This window comes from Dermacentor variabilis, chromosome 11, assembly GCF_050947875.1.
Source record: "Dermacentor variabilis isolate Ectoservices chromosome 11, ASM5094787v1, whole genome shotgun sequence".
NCBI lineage: Eukaryota > Metazoa > Arthropoda > Arachnida > Ixodida > Ixodidae > Dermacentor > Dermacentor variabilis.
The window spans coordinates 14,006,956-14,023,826 of record NC_134578.1 but is presented as its reverse complement, the minus strand read 5'-3'; the positions used below and the strand labels follow the sequence as shown (position 1 = coordinate 14,023,826).

Sequence of the window (16,871 nt, the reverse complement as noted above, 5' to 3'; positions counted from 1 at the left end):
CAAGCTAACTTTGTATTTGGTTATGTTGGCTGGGCACAGTTGGCATTGGCCGGCTTTGAAGTATAGAAACCTCATGTCCCATTGTTTGGCCTAGTGGTAATTGGTTGAGACCTACGGAAATCATGTACACCTTTATTCCTTGAACCAGGCTGAACTTTGATTCGAATATGGCAGTGCACTTTGATACAACAATGTAACACACAGTGAAGAAGCACGAGAGCTGTTACTTGCCTGACAAGCTTGCCTGGTGGCTCTCTCTGAAAAAGTGGGTGCACCGATGACTCCATGTTTCTTCACCTAGAACAAGGGAACATTTGCAAGTATTCATGTTAGTCACAGTCAAATGACCGACACTATCATCGGAAGTCTACGACATTTAGCAGTTGCAAAACACGTAACCAAGACCCTCAGTCCTTAATATGAAGTTGCAAAAAAGAAAAAAAAAATTAGTGTTGACCTTAGTGTTGAAATCCGTGACAAATTTCATGCAAAAGAAACTGAATACTTGTTTGATTTGAATACTCCTGTATAATCGTATTCTTGCATCGTTCCATGAACAGTGATCATACAGTGGTACAACTACCGTGGTGAAAAAAATTTGCTGATGTAGAATTCGTAGAATTCGTATTGATGTATAAGGAATGAGTGTGATTGCAACATATTGGAATGGTATGCAAAGTAAGGCTAGCAGATTTAAGAGTAAGATACAGATGTGCTGCAGTGTAGCCAGACCGATATGAAGAGAAAGACTGGACGACCACGACGAGGCTTGGCGCAAAGTTGGCATTGAGAAGCAGCTCCCGTGGACCGCATGTGCAGATGCGAAGGGCCGTATAGGAACTGCATTGCAGATCCGTGCAGCATTGCTGGTGCGCTGCACATACAAAAACTGAGCAGATGAGATAGCTGTGACTACGGCACAAAGGAAAACCCCACACATGTAGGTAGGACTGTAGCAGTGGTCTTGGCTTGACCGCCTGGTGTGGCCGCTGTTGGGCACACAGCGGATTGGACTGGGAGCGTGGGCCATGTGCGCAATGGGGTGCCCACGCAACGACCATGCTTAGAATTGTAGTAATGCAATTATCAGATGACGAACAGTAAGCGGGATATTTTTTGATGTATGGAAATGAGTTGCATGAAATATAGTATTATGATGTGAACACACGTGAATGTAAGTGGAACACAGTTGACTTGAGAACCGCGACAAACGCCTTGTGGTTGGTAGGTAGTCCGTTCGGGATGACGTCTATAGTGTGACGTCTATAGTGTGACTACAGTAGGCAGTGTAGTAGGCAGTGTGACTTGTTTGCAGTAGGCAGTGTGACCAAAGAACATGCGAAGCCACTAAGTTTCACGCCGAAGCATATTTTTGTATTTTTGTCTCCAGTAATGACAGCCGGTGCACACAGCACGGAGGTTTTGGAGCAGGAAGTTAGTGACGTCGTTCGGCAAGGTTCCTGGTGAGAAGTAGACTGATTAAGCCCTGATATTTTTAACGCTACAGACGTTTTCACAACTCAACTGGGGCAGCGAGTTGTGTCAGTAGGTTCCGTTAAAGCATAGTTCCGTTACAGCTGTCATGAAAAGCAACTCCAGGAACTCGGCGATTTTGTGTGTTGTTGAGGCTAACGCACTTCCAACCCGTCAAGTCGATGACAGTGTCTGTGCCCGCTTCCGAAAACGGTAGCAGTGTTACCTCGTGGATGACATGGTCATGCGAGACATCAAAGGCGGAAGCAGGCAACGAGCGTACATTGATGTTGCATAGCACTAAGGTGTGCGCTGACCGCAGGATGGTAGAGCATTCGGTGATTATTGTACTGAGTGCATGGTTTTGTAATCGATAAATATCGTCTGACAACGGCCGATAGTGGTTTTCCCTTCCGCGGTAGAAGGTGCTGTCATGTTCTGTGTTCATTAACTATAGTCCATATTGGCAGTGGTGCCTCGACTTCAAGCTACGTAGACGAGTTTCATTGGATGGTGCTTGTGGTAATTGTAGACTACCTCGCTGTATGTTCCACCCTGTGGTTTATGTACAGTGACGGCAGTCGCTTGCGTCATGGGGAACAGCTTGCGACGGCAGGTCGGACGTGTTTTTTCTTTCCAAGGTGACAGTGGCGGAGTGAAGTTTGATGGAAATGGAGAAGAAAGGACAAGGGACTTGAGAAATATCTTTGGAACTTGAGGTGAGCAACAATACCAGTTGCTTGGGAGTGAAAGTGGAGGTAATGACTTTTGCGGCTGCACATTTTGGTGAACTGCACGTGCTTGACATCAGCCACCGCTCTATTAACCAAGCCGTCAGACACGTAAATGTTGAGAGGGAGCAGGTACGACTTTCCTAAGGATTGTAGGACGTGCCACACAGTCAGCATCACTGCGACATCCGATGATGGTGTCATCTTCATTAGCATCGTGAATAGCATCCAGGACTTGGGCGGTGTTGTGTTTAGTGTACGCCTTTGTGACGAGTGGACTGGAATTAATACAATGCAAGGCAGCAGTGCGACAAACAAAAAGAGTTCGTGGTGGTGCACGGCAGGTGGCACACGAGGAGAGAGCGCGCGCTGTGGTTTGGAATTGGACGGCTCGACAGAACAATCATGTGACGGCGATGACCTGGTGGGGCCTGTTCCAGAAGCAATTGAGACGGCTACCAGTCCGACATGATCGCACAGCCATGCAGCCCATGGACACGCGGCTAACGGTCCGTTCGGGCAACCGTCCGAGGCTCACGGGGACCAGGGAACGATTCCGGTGGCTAGCGGTCCGCACCGGTGGTCGTGCCTGTGGTCCTGCCGCAGAGCTGCCTCCGTACCCGAACAGTGCTGCAGTATGTGTGGCCGCCGCAAATGCTTCCGGCCCTGCTACGCTGGCGGGAACCAGCAGAGCTCGCCGCAAACGGGCCTGTCACGTTCCTCGAGCCCAAAGCGGTGAGCGTCTTCTTCGCTCTCGCTCCCGGAGCTGGGGCGTGGCAGCCCCACTAGACATGGCTGTGGGCATTCGGAGTACTGTGAGGACACCGCCGTGGTTCAGCGCGTGAGTCATCAGTCGGGGGAGGGCGCACATTCACCGCAACGAGTTTTGTCACGTAGACACGGATGACTAGAATAGAACCACGAAGCCTGCCCTAGGCTTACGTGTTGTAAGTACTCTTGTGTTCTGCGTGTATGCAAATGCTCTGCGCACTCTGGCATAGAAGTGATATAGACAATGTCGGTTATCCATGCCTTTCTCGCCATGTGTTGAGGGCTGGGCACACGAACCCCAGTGTGTATCACAGCCCTGGCGTCCTTGTTGGAGTAGAATAGACTGACATCTCGAGGACAGCAGCACTTTGCGTCGTATTTTGAAACAAAGCACGCCTGAAGCATCTCAACATCTTTTCGAGCACACGACTTTCGCGGATCTTTGACGGTGAGGTGGAGAATACGGCGTGGCTCGGGCGGAGAACTTGCGCAAGTTGAAAAGCCAAGTGACGAGGATGTTGAAGATGCGGCATGTTTTACTGCGTTTCTACGCCTCGCTGGTGCGGACGTGGGGCAGCTGGCAGAAGTAACCACACACGATGGAAGCCCAAGCCACCGAAAGGGTCGTCAATTGCCTGTGATCTGTCACAGGTGGTCGTCGACACGTGCGAAAATGTTGCTGTTCATCATGTTGCATTCATCCACAATGACGCACTTGACGGTGAATGCTGTACGGAAGGAATTTAGATCTCTGTCTCGCATACCCCCATCAGCACACATAGCAAGCTTGAGATCGGTGAGTACAGTGAGTCCATCGATCGCTACCGCAGCCTTGCCTTTAGCCTTGTAGCAGCAGCCTTGCCCATGACGTATGCACGTGCAGGCAGTATTAGTGCAGCAGTTGTACACATCTATAATAAGGCGCAGAACAAAGATCTTGCCACAACGGGCAATACCAGTCAGCAAGCTTTCAGTGGGTCGAAAGTATATGGTCGTTAGGCGTTGAATGACTTCGCAAGCAACTTTGACCAGTTCCTTTTTGGCGAGTCATTTCAATTCCTTGTAGGTGTCACCAGTCATGACGTATTGACGCGTGCAGACGGCTGGGCAATGACCTCTTGCCGCTACAGTTATTATCAGGGGCTCTGAGCAAATCTGTGTCTGTTTACTTGTCAACAAAAGGAACGTGGCATCGCTGAGTTGCAGTGTGCAATTCTCTATCCCGGCCTTTATCCGTGCACATCTGGAGACAGATGTGATGCAACTGGCGGATGTCGAACTTGCTGTCGTACTCGGTCCTTTTGAGCAGGAAGGCGTCCATGTTGTCAGCGTACATAAGCTCAAAGCGTTGCCAGTCAAAATATCTACTTCCTGGCGGGAAGGAAGGAACCGTGGGAACGCTTCTCATTTATAGTTGAGTTACAAGTCGATAGTGTCGGAGGGGAAACAAATGGCTGCTAGTTTGCTGGTTTACTTCTGGATTGCTGGTTGGCAGGTGCGGAGATTGTAATGAACAACAAAGTCTGTCGCGCACGTGTCTTGCAAATTGTCTGGACGGCTTTCATATTTTCTCAACAATGCCAATTTCCATACGTCCGTGGACGTCGCATCGAGACCAATTGCTTCCATGTGCACGCGTTTTGGGAATGTGCGATCGCTCTTGCGGAAGGCATGTGGCAATGTAGATGATAAATATACTGGTCTCGCACATATCCTGTCAGAGGAATGTCCAAGCAGCTTCTTGGCCACTCGTCTCAATAGCCTAGAGCATCTGAACGCCGAGTAACCAAAGCTCCGTCATGTCTCTTTGAGGTGTCCACCAAAATATCTGAGACATCTTTGCGGAGGTTTGAAACTCCGCGACGACTTATTCACGACATACGCAGCACACGAGTAGGCGCCTTAGAAGATCTGGAGATCCAAGTTCGAATCGAGCATGGAGGCTACTTATGGATTCAATATGTTTATGCACTTTTGCTGCATTGTTCGTTCGTTAAATAAGATTGGGTGCATCATGCCAGCGTGAAACACGCAGATGTAGTTTTCCTGGGAAGTGACTGCATGGTCATGGAGGAGTTGGCCAATGTTGTCGTAGTCTGCCTTCTAGAGCGGCGTGCATCTGCAAGAAGCGTTCCTTTAGTGCCATATGCCACATGGCACTAAAGTGGGTCAGAAATGAGTGCCAAAATGGCGACAGTTGCCGCACTCATAGCAGGTTTTGGTGTGTTGGAGAACCAGAGTGCACAGGCGCGGCAAGAGAGGTATCAAGGGCCAGAAGGTTTGTTGCAAGGGGGATCGTTTCTGGCATGTTCGAGGAAACTTTCACCAAGGGCAAGTGCTCGAAATCAATGTACTTTGAGTAATCGATGAAACAGCAAGGTTCAAAAGTCGAGTGAGTGCGGCTACACAGGACGCTTAGGGGGATGCATAGGAACTTGTTAAAATAAATGGCACACACCACGGGGTCACCGATGACAAGCTGTTCTTCATAGATGGATGCAATTTCCAAAACGTGCACTTGTAGGCCAGTATCATGATGACACAACCGCTCATATGGTGTTAGTAATCGTGGCCAATGCCTCTCTGACGCTGACAGGGTGAGCAACACAGTCGACTTGCCAAGCTGCCATATCATAGCGAAGCTAATAGTGGACCGCAATGGGAACGCCCTTTGTAAACCCATGTCTTGGTCATTGATATCTCGCACGAAGCGTTCATCTTCAAGTGTTTGGCGTGTGAATTTATCGGTGTCGTCTTTGACGAGAAACAAGATAGCCGGGCCACAACCAACTCCATATTGGAGCACTTTCATCGCTACGAACAAGATGTTGTGAGACGAGACACCTCGGCAGTCTCTGCGACTTATCTCACTGGCGGCATAAATGAAGGATGTGGGATGACATTCTGGTTTAACGCACTGATGCAAACTATGGTGCATCTGAAAGAAGGGCAACCCTTCCGCTTCTTCGTCATATATTATGCCGAGAGGTTGCTTGTGTTGAGCGGGAGCTAAGGCCTGGTAGCGCTCTTCGTCCCACGCCAGGGACAGTTGGAATGCGTTCAGTGCCACACATGCATCAACATGAATGTGGACGTCGGGACACTGGGGTTGAGTTGTGAGGAGAATCCTCGAGCAATTGGAATGCGTTGTTGTTGGGAAGACCGTCTAAAGAAAGTGTGTCAAGAGTGATACCAAAGTACCTACTCGGACACTTCGAGTCGGGGTTTCAACTGAAAATTTTCGACCATGCGAGAGAGGCATGGTCACTTGTTGAGAAGCTTTCATTTAATGTGAACATTTACGACGTGGTGTTCGTGAATGTTTCGTGGTAATGATTTAACAAAATTTTCACTTCGACAGGGAAACTAGCGATAAGTCCTACGACGCCATACTGTCCTCTGACCTGCATAAGGAGTTGAATTTACATTAATGGTAGATGGGGAGCAATTAAACACTGGCTCACCAAATAGAGTTAACCCAATAGGAATAGCCGGGTAAACGTAAGCATCTATTTCGGAGAGGGTGGTATCGTACACCTTTGTAGTGTGCCGCATAATGTTGAGCAGACAAGAAAGTAATGCAGCTCTCGTTTGGAAACTCTGCAGCTATCAGGGGCATGTCAGCAACACGGATAGGCGAAAGCTCGGCTTTAAACCAAAGACGATTGCAAACATTGCATGCATGTCCAATTGGTTTATTGAAGAACTGCCTTTCAATATGCGCGGTAGCCGTCGCAACCTGTGCGTGTAGGCAGGACATGGTCACTTGTGGCAAGGGCCACTGTCACTTGTGTTGTGTTTCTGATCTCGCACTGCTGTATTGTCATGCGAGGCACGATGCGCTGGCAATTCCTGCTCCTGTAGTGTGGGTTCTTGTCTGTGCTGACCCCTAGCGTCGGCTCATGGTACTTATGATGCGCGCCGCTTCGTCCTCGAGAACTGTACCATCCTGCCGGCATAGGCGATTCGCGTCAGCTTGAGCTTCCACGCTGCAGCAGCCTAACGGCTATAGCGATGTGCTTCTGCTTTTCTTCTCCCGAACTTTAAGATGCTGTCGGCATTGTCGCCTCGCCTGAGCATCGTTTTTCTGCAGGCCCTCGTCTTGGTGCCCCCGTTGCTGAACTACAGCGTGCTTCGCATGCCCAGAGGCGCGTTTGTCCCTGCGTTTGGGCACGTATGTGAGCCCGCCCTTCTTCAGCGTGACTAGCGCTTCTTTCAAGATCTTCGGCGGCTGTTTTGTCGATACGTGGGGTCACACAACAGCATGAAGCAGCATGGAATGAACGCAATGCTACGCTGCAGAAACACTGGCCAACTGGCCGCTACCCCTGTGACTAGTATTAGTGGGGTAACACTGGCATAGATAGGTAGGCTCTGGATAGAAGACCTTCATGCCGAGACCGTGATGAAGATGCGTGGGCATTGCCATGAAAGGCGATTTATGAGCGATAGACACAGTGGCAGCTCTTAAAATGTCGGGCGATTTCGATCGTGCATTTGCGACCCATTTCGTGCTTGGGCAGTTATGCGATTTAGAAAGGTGGAAGTGCGAAACACAGACAAATTCCGGGCCGGTGCATTGTGTGTAATGTAAAAGGTAACCCTGAAGATCGAAGTGTTGTTACACGTACGCTAGCGATAACGGCTGCCTGCCAAGTAGCGCGATAATAAGCGCGAAGTCTGGGTGACAACGCAGGGCATTCATTATGTGTGTAACATTTGTAATGTTAGGCATTATTTCATGTTAAACATGGTATGGCGAATCCAAGAAAGATGCATAGTTTCGTGAAGACATGGTTAGTAGCATTTCCTACTGCAATACGTCACACTGCCATCAGAGGAGATGCACTTTTAACTGCATCCTAAGGGACAACCTAAGGTAGCAGACTCGGCAGTCATGCAGCTGCCCCTGCAGCTGGGATAATTTAAAGCAGTGCACTGCTGCGGGCGCAGAAACGAGCGATCACAAATGTGTTTGTTGCAGTGTGAAAGCAGTAAGTGCGAACACACCTGCTCACCGATGTCTATGCGCGAAGTAAGATGTGCCAGGTATGTATGTCACGCAAGCGCGACTGTAAAGGCGAGTGTGGTATTGATTGGTCTGCCAATGTCTAAATAGATGACACCATCATAGGGAGTACCACACACTTTGAGGTATTACCATGAGCGTAAGACTTATGTAACCACAGACTAACAGTACTAAAGTTTGCCACAGTGCGTGGCCTGTCATTTTGAGCGCTGTGTCGTAGCGCTTTTCGGTGGCTGCTCGTGAGTACGGCGACCGCTGCAGTCATGCGATTGTTGCAGGGATGATTGCATATTCAGCCAGGGGCAAAGCACAAAACTGTTTACAGTGCAATTGCAGGCTTGTGCACATATAATGTGTCGCTGAAGGTACGCTTGTTTTTGCCTTGTCAGTGCAGTGGTTCATGTGTTGCCAGGTAGGTTTGAGTGCGTGTGTGGAGTTGAACGAGCACAAAAAAAGGTATTAAATGTCGTTATTTGCCCAGCACGTCACGTCATAGTGTCTGAGGCATCTAGATGTATAGATAAGAGATGTAGTAAAAGGAATGGCGAAAGGTAATTTTCGTTATTTTGCAGTAAACTAGTGAGTATGACAGAAAGTTGCAGTTTTGCCCGGAAGACGAAGCATTGATTGCAATAGCAAATTAGACAACAGTTACACGAAGGAAGCTTGAGCGGCGCTAGATACATGGTAAACATAGGCATACTAAATTAACAAGCATGGTGTCAGCGCACACAGCAAACATAAAGACACCAAATTCAATGACCACGAACACTGTCAAAGGCTGTTCAGTGGAAACGACAGCAGCAGCAGCAGCAGCTGATACTGTGCTGTCTCTCATTGGAGCACAAACTGAGCGCGGTAGCACAACATAGCATGCACAAACAATTGCGCCCTTTAATGGCATCACAGCGCGGACTTACTCTTTATTCAACAGAAATAATCTGGACACAAAAATAACAGGATCGACAACGATGTGCCCGGCAGCTGTGGCTACCCGGCACATCGTCTTTTGGGCCAAGCGGCCACGAAAAGCGGCGTTGCGGTAAGGGCCTTTGTGACGAGGGTCTTCAGTGGTCTCAACTGGCAGTTCTCATCGAGACGTAGACGAGTGAAGGTGAGCTGCAAGACAATTTATTTATTCTGTGTGGTGCTGTGTGGACTGTGTGGTGCTTAGCCGTGTACGGGGAAAAAGGGATGGTGAAGGTTGTGCTGATGCTCAGTTTTTGGACACAGGCAGATGCAATGAATCCCTTTGACCTCGCCTTCACATACTGGGACTCTCTGCAGTGACCCATCAAGGGGATGTCGGTTGTTTCTTCCTGTCCTCCTGTTTGCCTTTTGTCTTACTGACTTTCAATCTCTCCGGTCTTTTACTCACCTTTGGGTCACTTCCATTCTTTCGGGTAGTGAGAATTAATTTGACTCTAATTGCCAACCAAGCTAAACGTATTTTGGGCTGCAGTGGCTGTGGCACAGTTGGCATTGGAAGGCTTTGAAATCCAGAAATCTCGTGTCTGATTGTTCGGCGTAGTGTTGGTAGGTACCCACCTGCCGAAATCACACAGACCTTTTTCACTTAAGTCCAAATCCTTAGACTTGATGGAGCAGCAGTTTGCTACGCAAGAAGGAGTCTCCCTCCGTGTCACCGTCAAAAGCGCACTGTTCTGTTTCAAGAAGGACTGCTACAACTTTCCTGAGTGACGTGCCTGATGGCTCTCTTTCCAAAAGTGGGTGCACCGATGACTTTGTGTTTCTTCGCCTGACCACAGAAACACTTGCATGTGTTCAAGTCAGCCACAGTGCAATGACCGAAACGACCGTCGGAAGTCTACCATCCTGACCTGACCTGAAATTCCTGACCAACACCATGCGTCCTCGATATGAAGTTACGAAAAAGTCAGTGGTGACTTCCCTGCTGAAATCCCTGTCTAAGTGAAAGTTGAAAAACTCAACTTGTTTCATTTGAATACTCCCTTATATTGGCATACTGGCATTGCTCCACGAACAATATATGTACAGTTGTAGAAGTAACACACCTCGAGAAATTGACTGATCCAAGTCGACCGGCTGAGTGGCAGCAGCGTCCTTCAGAACAACCCAGCCAATTACTCACGTGCGGCATTAAAAAGAAGACTCTTTGGATATCGTGATTTCTTGATGAAAAGAACCCGACTGTTTCAAGGAACCTGATATTGGTCAAGCGCACCGTTAATGGAATCGCCACGTGGACTTGCGCTTTTTTGAAAACAACGAATCAGGACGCAGAGATTACAGGACCGATAACTTGCCCCCCACTAGCTCGCCACCTGTCACCCTGTAGATCAATGCATTCAGCATGCCTCTGAAATGCTGTCATTCCTTGCCTGCCTGTAACAAGTTTTCACTGGTGATTCCACCCTAGGTTTCCACTGGTGATTCCACCATCTTTGAAGCACTTTCTATTGCATTGTGATTAAACACTAACACGCATCATGCTTTCTCTTCCTTCCGCCTGCTTGCATCTAGTGTAAGGCATGGTGTTGCACGCTTGCTGCTCTCTTGGTGCCATGCCGCTAGTAAGCTACTCCCTGCTTCCTAGCTGCTTGCTTGCTGCTTGCCGCCAAGCGTGCCGCCTGTCACTGCCTAGATGCCGGCATGGTGCTTTTCTCTGGCCAGCCACTAGTTTCTTGCCTGCCTGTAACTAGGTTTCCACTGGTGATTCCACCATCTTTGAACCACTTTCTATTGCATTGTGATTAAACACTAACACGCATCATGCTTTCTCTTCCTTCCGCCTGCTTGCATCTAGTGTAAGGCATGGTGTTCCACGCTTGCTGCTCTCTTGGTGCCATGCCGCTAGTAAGCTACTCTCTGCTTCCTAGCTGCTTGCTTGCTGCTTGCCGCCAAGCGTGCCGCCTGTCACTGCCTAGATGCCGGCATGGTGCTTTTCTCTGGCCAGCCACTAGTTTCTTGCCTGCCTGTAACTAGGTTTCCACTGGTGATTCCACCATCTTTGAACCACTTTCTATTGCATTGTGATTAAACACTAACACGCATCATGCTTTCTCTTCCTTCTGCCTGCTTGCATCTAGTGTAAGGCATGGTGTTGCACGCTTGCTGCTCTCTTGGTGCCATGCCGCTAGTAAGCTACTCCCTGCTTCCTAGCTGCTTGCTTGCGGCTTGCCGCCAAGCGTGCCGCCTGTCACTGCCTAGATGCCGGCATGGTGCTTTTCTCTGGCCAGCCACTAATTTCTTGCCTGCCTGTAACTAGGTTTCCACTGGTGATTCCACCATCTTTGAACCACTTTCTATTGCATTGTGATTAAACACTAACACGCATCATGCTTTCTCTTCCTTCTGCCTGCTTGCATCTAGTGTAAGGCATGGTGTTGCACGCTTGCTGCTCTCTTGGTGCCATGCCGCTAGTAAGCTACTCTCTGCTTCCTAGCTGCTTGCTTGCTGCTTGCCGCCAAGCGTGCCGCCTGTCACTGCCTAGATGCCAGCATGGTGCTTTTCTCTGGCCAGCCACTAATTTCTTGCCTGCCTATAAGTGCCTTGCCATCGGTACTTTCACCATCTTTCTCCCTCTTCCTATATATGTGATGGTGCTCAAACACTCACATGCATCTTGCTTTGTCTTTGTTTCCTTCTTGCACCTAGCATTGATCTTTCTTAATTTACTACTGTTGTCCTGGTGCTAACAGCAACTGTGCTCCTCGGAGTTCCCTAATTGCTTGCTTGCTGTTTGTGCTAGTTCATTGCCTGTAATTCTTTTGATGCGTGAATGCTGTCTACTTTAGGCAGGTGGCTGCAGTGTGTACAAGTGTAACAAATACCAAGTGCAGTGAAGCTATGAAACAGGTGGTGCAGAAGTATATTTTGCAGCTGTGATCGGGTAATTTGGTTTATAACGCGTCTTCAAGTGAGCTGAAAGTCTGTTTTGTCCGGCTTCTTGTGAATGAAAATAGTACAAGGCTTTTGTGGAACATGGAAGTAATTGAGGAACCATTCCTTTGCCGTAATAACCGCTTTCTGATGTCTCCTGACACAAGGCCATATAGAGAAAAAGCACAACGAACTCTGCAACAACTTTACCGCCTGGATGGGCCAGAGTGCCCAGAACGCTGGTCGGAAGATGTTGTATACGGAAACAAATTGAACTTCACTTCTGAATGATTTGGACCAAGCATATTTTTTTTTTGCTGACAGTGCTGAGAGTTCTGCAATATCCGTCATTCCTCAAAGTATGTTGCTGACAATCCAATTTCACAGGACAATAGCCTGACCAAAGGAACCTCCGGAAAGATTTTCCGTTTGAGAATTGATGCAGATTTGACCACTCATGTCGGAACCTGGGATATCCGAGCCCGACTATCCGCCTCTTGGAGTAGCAGTTGGGCCTAAGCTGTGGCTGCCGGGCACATCGTCTTTTGGGCCAAGGGGCCACGAAAAGCGGCGTTGCGGTAAGAACCTTTGTGACGGGGGTCTTCAGCGGCCTCAACTGGCAGTTCTCATCAAGACGTAGACGCGTGAACGTGAGCTGCAAGACAATTTATTTATTCTTCTCCTGATTAAGGAGAGATCCTTTATGAGAATGAGACGGCACGCTGGGAGACACAGTATAGGGCATACAAAGTGAATGAAAATCATGTGAGAGATTGGTAGCTGTAATATCGGTCATTCCTCAAAGTATGATGCCGACAACCCAATTTCACATGACGACAACCTGTCCACAGCAACGTCCGGACAAATGTTCCCCTTTGAGAACTGATGCAGATTTGACTGCTCATGTCTGAACCTGGGATTTCCGAGCCTGACTACCGACCTCTTGGAGCTGCAGTAAGGCCTAAGCTGCGGCTGCCGGGAGTGTCGTCTTTTGGAACAAGCGAATACATCGCCACGAGACGCGGCGTGCGGTGAGGGCCTTCGTGACGAGGGTCTTCAGTGGCCTCAATTGGCTGTTCTCATCGACGTCAACGAGTGAAGGTGAGCTGCAAGACTATAATAATTCTTCTGATTAAGAGGCATCCTTTATGAGAATTAGACGGCACGCTGGAGGAAACGGTATATGGTGTACACATTGAATGGAAAGTGAAAGATTGGAAACTATCAAGTGTCTGCTTGTTAGGGGAAGTCTGAAGCTACCAGGGATGCAGACGAAATGCAACAGGCAGTTGGTGCCACTCAAGTGCTTAGGTTATGAAGGGCAGAGGTTGCATATGAACAATACAGCGAAAGGCTGACCTAGTGCCCAGCCTTCAAAACTGAAGGCGAGGAAATTTATTGCAAGTGCTCAAAAGTTGTGCACTTTTTGGGATGTATACAAGTGCTCCGAAAACACACGATGGAAACCTGGCCATGCATGGCCTCCCGCAGGGGCGTCTGCGCAGGCAGGCGTTTGGTGTGTTGCGACACCACGGACCCGAGCACGTGGGGGATTGATCACATCGCGAATGACTGTGTGGTGCTTAGCCGTGTACGGGGAAAAAGGGATGGTGAAGGTTGAGCTGATGCTCAGTTTTTGGACACAGGCAGATGCAAAGAATCCCTTTGACCTCGCCTTCACATACTGGGACTCTCTGCAGTGACCCATCAAGGGGATGTCGGTTGTTTCTTCCTGTCCTCCTGTTTGCCTTTTGTCTTACTGGCTTTCAATCTCTCCGGTCTTTTACTCACCTTTGGGTCACTTCCATTCTTTTGGGCAGTGAGAAATAATTTGACTCTAATTGCCAACCAAGCTAAACGTATTTTGGGCTGCAGTGGCTGTGGCACAGTTGGCATTGGAAGGCTTTGAAATCCAGAAATCTCGTGTCTGATTGTTCGGCATAGTGTTGGTAGGTACCCACCTGCCGAAATCGCACAGACCTTTTTTACTTAAGTCCAAATCCTTAGACTTGATGGAGCAGCAGTTTGATACGCAAGAAGGAGTCTCCCTCCCTGTCACCGTCAAAAGCGCACTGTTCTGTTTCAAGAAGGACTGCTACAACTTTCCTGAGTGACGTGCCTGATGGCTCTCTTTCCAAAAGTGGGTGCACCGATGACTTTGTGTTTCTTCGCCTGACCACAGAAACACTTGCGTGTGTTTAAGTCAGCCACAGTGCAATGACCGAAACGACCGTCTGAAGTCTACCATCCTGACCTGACCTGAAATTCCTGACCAACACCATGCGTCCTCGATATGAAGTTACGAAAAAGTCAGTGGTGACTTCCGTGCTGAAATCCCTGCCTAAGTGAAAGTTGAAACACTCAACTTGTTTCATTTGAATACTCCCTTATATTGGCATACTGGCATTGCTCTACGAACAATATATGTACAGTTGTAGAAGTAACACACCTCGAGAAATTGACTGATCCAAGTCGACCGGCTGAGTGGCAGCACCGTCCTTCAGAACAACCCAGCCAATTACTCACGTGCGGCATTAAAAAGAAGACTCTTCTTGGTGGAAAGAACCTGACTGTTTCAAGGAACCTGATATTGGTCAAGCGCACCGTTAATGGAACCGCCACGTGGACTTGCGCTTTTTCGAAAACAACGAATCAGGACGCAGAGATTACAGGACCGATAACTTGCCCCCCAATAGCTCGCCGCCTGTCACCCTGTAGATCAATGCATTCAGCATGCCTCTGAAATGCTGTCATTCCTTGCCTGCCTGTAACTAGGTTTCCACTGGTGATTCCACCATCTTTGAAGCACTTTCTATTGCATTGTGATTAAACACTAACACGCATCATGCTTTCTCTTCCTTCCGCCTGCTTGCATCTAGTGTAAGGCATGGTGTTGCACGCTTGCTGCTCTCTTGGTGCCATGCCGCTAGTAAGCTATTCCCTGCTTCCTAGCTGCTTGCTTGCTGCTTGCCGCCAAGCGTGCCGCCTGTCACTGCCTAGATGCCGGCATGGTGCTTTTCTCTGGCCAGCCACTAATTTCTTGCCTGCCTGTAACTAGGTTTCCACTGGTGATTCCACCATCTTTGAACCACTTTCTATTGCATTGTGATTAAACTCTAACACGCATCATGCTTTCTCTTCCTTCCGCCTGCTTGCATCTAGTGTAAGGCATGGTGTTCCACGCTTGCTGCTCTCTTGGTGCCATGCCGCTAGTAAGCTACTCTCTGCTTCCTAGCTGCTTGCTTGCTGCTTGCCGCCAAGCGTGCCGCCTGTCACTGCCTATATGCCGGCATGGTGCTTTTCTCTGGCCGGCCACTAATTTCTTGCCTGCCTATAAGTGCCTTGCCATCGGTACTTTCACCATCTTTCTCGCTCTTCCTATATATGTGATGGTGCTCAAACACTCACATGCATCTTGCTTTGTCTTTGTTCTTTGATATGTGTTTGTTTCCTTCTTGCACCTAGTATTGATCTTTCTTAATTGACTACTGTTGTCCTGGTGCTAACAGCAACTGTGCTCCTCGGAGTTCCCTAATTGCTTGCTTGCTGTTTGTGCTAGTTCATTGCCTGTAATTCTTTTGATGCGTGAATGCTGTCTACTTTAGGCAGGTGGCTGCAGTGTGTACAAGTATAACAAATACCAAGTGCAGTGAAGCTATGAAACAGGTGGTGCAGAAGTATATTTTGCAGCTGTGATCGGGTAATTTGGTTTATAACGCGTCTTCAAGTGAGCTGAAAGTCTGTTTTGTCCGGCTTCTTGTGAATGAAAATAGTACAAGGCTTTTGTGGAACATGGAAGTAATTGAGGAACCATTCCTTTGCCGTAATAACCGCTTTCTGATGTCTCCTGACACAAGGCCATATAGAGAAAAAGCACAACGAACTCTGCAACAACTTTACCGCCTGGATGGGCCAGAGTGCCCAGAACGCTGGTCGGAAGATGTTGTATACGGAAACAAATTGAACTTCACTTCTGAATGATTTGGACCAAGCATATTTTTTTTTGCTGACAGTGCTGAGAGTTCTGCAATATCCGTCGTTCCTCAAAGTATGCTGCTGACAATCCAATTTCACAGGACGACAACCTGACCAAAGGAACCTCCGGAAAGATTTTCCCTTTGAGAATGATGCAGATTTGACCACTCATGTCGGAACCTGGGATATCAGAGCCCGACTATCCGCCTCTTGGAGCAGCAGTTAGGCCTAAGCTGTGGCTGCCGGGCACATCGTCTTTTGGACTGATAAGTCCAAAAGCGGCGTTGCAGTAAGGGCCTTTGTGACGAGGGTCTTCAGTGGCCTCAACTGGCAGTTCTCGAGACGTAGACGAGTGAAGGTGAGCTGCAAGACAATTTATTTATTCTTCTCCTGATTAAGGAGAGATCCTTTATGAGAATGAGATGGCACGTTGGGAGAAACGGTATCGGGCACACAAAGTGAATGAAAATCACATGAGAGATTGGTAGCTGTAATATCAGTCATTCCTCAAAGTATGCTGCCGACAACCCAATTTCACATGACGACAACCTGTCCACAGCAACCTCCGGACAAACGTTCCGCTTTGAGAACTGATGCAGATTTGACTGCTCATGTCTGAACCTGGGATTTCCGAGCCTGACTACCGACCTCTTGGAGCTGCAGTAAGGCCTAAGCTGCGGCTGCCGGGAGTGTCGTCTTTTGGAACAAGCGAATACATCGCCACAAGGAGCGGCGTGCGGTGAGGGCCTTCGTGACGAGGGTCTTCAGTGGCCTGAATTGGCTGTTCTCATCGACGTCAACGAGTGAAGGTGAGCTGCAAGACTATAATAATTCTTCTGATTAAGAGGCACCCTTTATGAGTATTAGACTGCACGCTGGAGGAAACGGTATAAGGTGTACACAGTGAATGGAAAGTTAGATTGGTAGCTATCAAGTGTCTGCTTGTTAGGGGAAGTCTGAAGCTACCAGGGACGCAGACGAAATGCAACAGGCAGTTGGTGTCACTCAAGTGCTTAGGTTGTGAAGGG

The 16,871-nt window shown here is 48.6% G+C and overlaps 2 long non-coding RNA genes across 2 annotated transcripts in view; one reads left to right on the top strand and one right to left on the bottom strand.

Moving 5' to 3' along the window:
• Window positions 1–206: 206 nt before the first annotated feature.
• The window catches only part of LOC142563586 (uncharacterized), a 53,046-nt gene continuing 36,381 nt past the window's right edge, over window positions 207–16,871 (bottom strand). Inside the window, exon 3 of the long non-coding RNA XR_012824345.1 lies at window positions 207–297. This is a non-coding gene — a long non-coding RNA (uncharacterized LOC142563586). The remainder of the gene's footprint in view (window positions 298–16,871) is intronic.
• The window catches only part of LOC142563590 (uncharacterized), a 33,346-nt gene continuing 33,051 nt past the window's right edge, over window positions 16,577–16,871 (top strand). The window contains exon 1 of the long non-coding RNA XR_012824348.1: window positions 16,577–16,652. This is a non-coding gene — a long non-coding RNA (uncharacterized LOC142563590). The remainder of the gene's footprint in view (window positions 16,653–16,871) is intronic.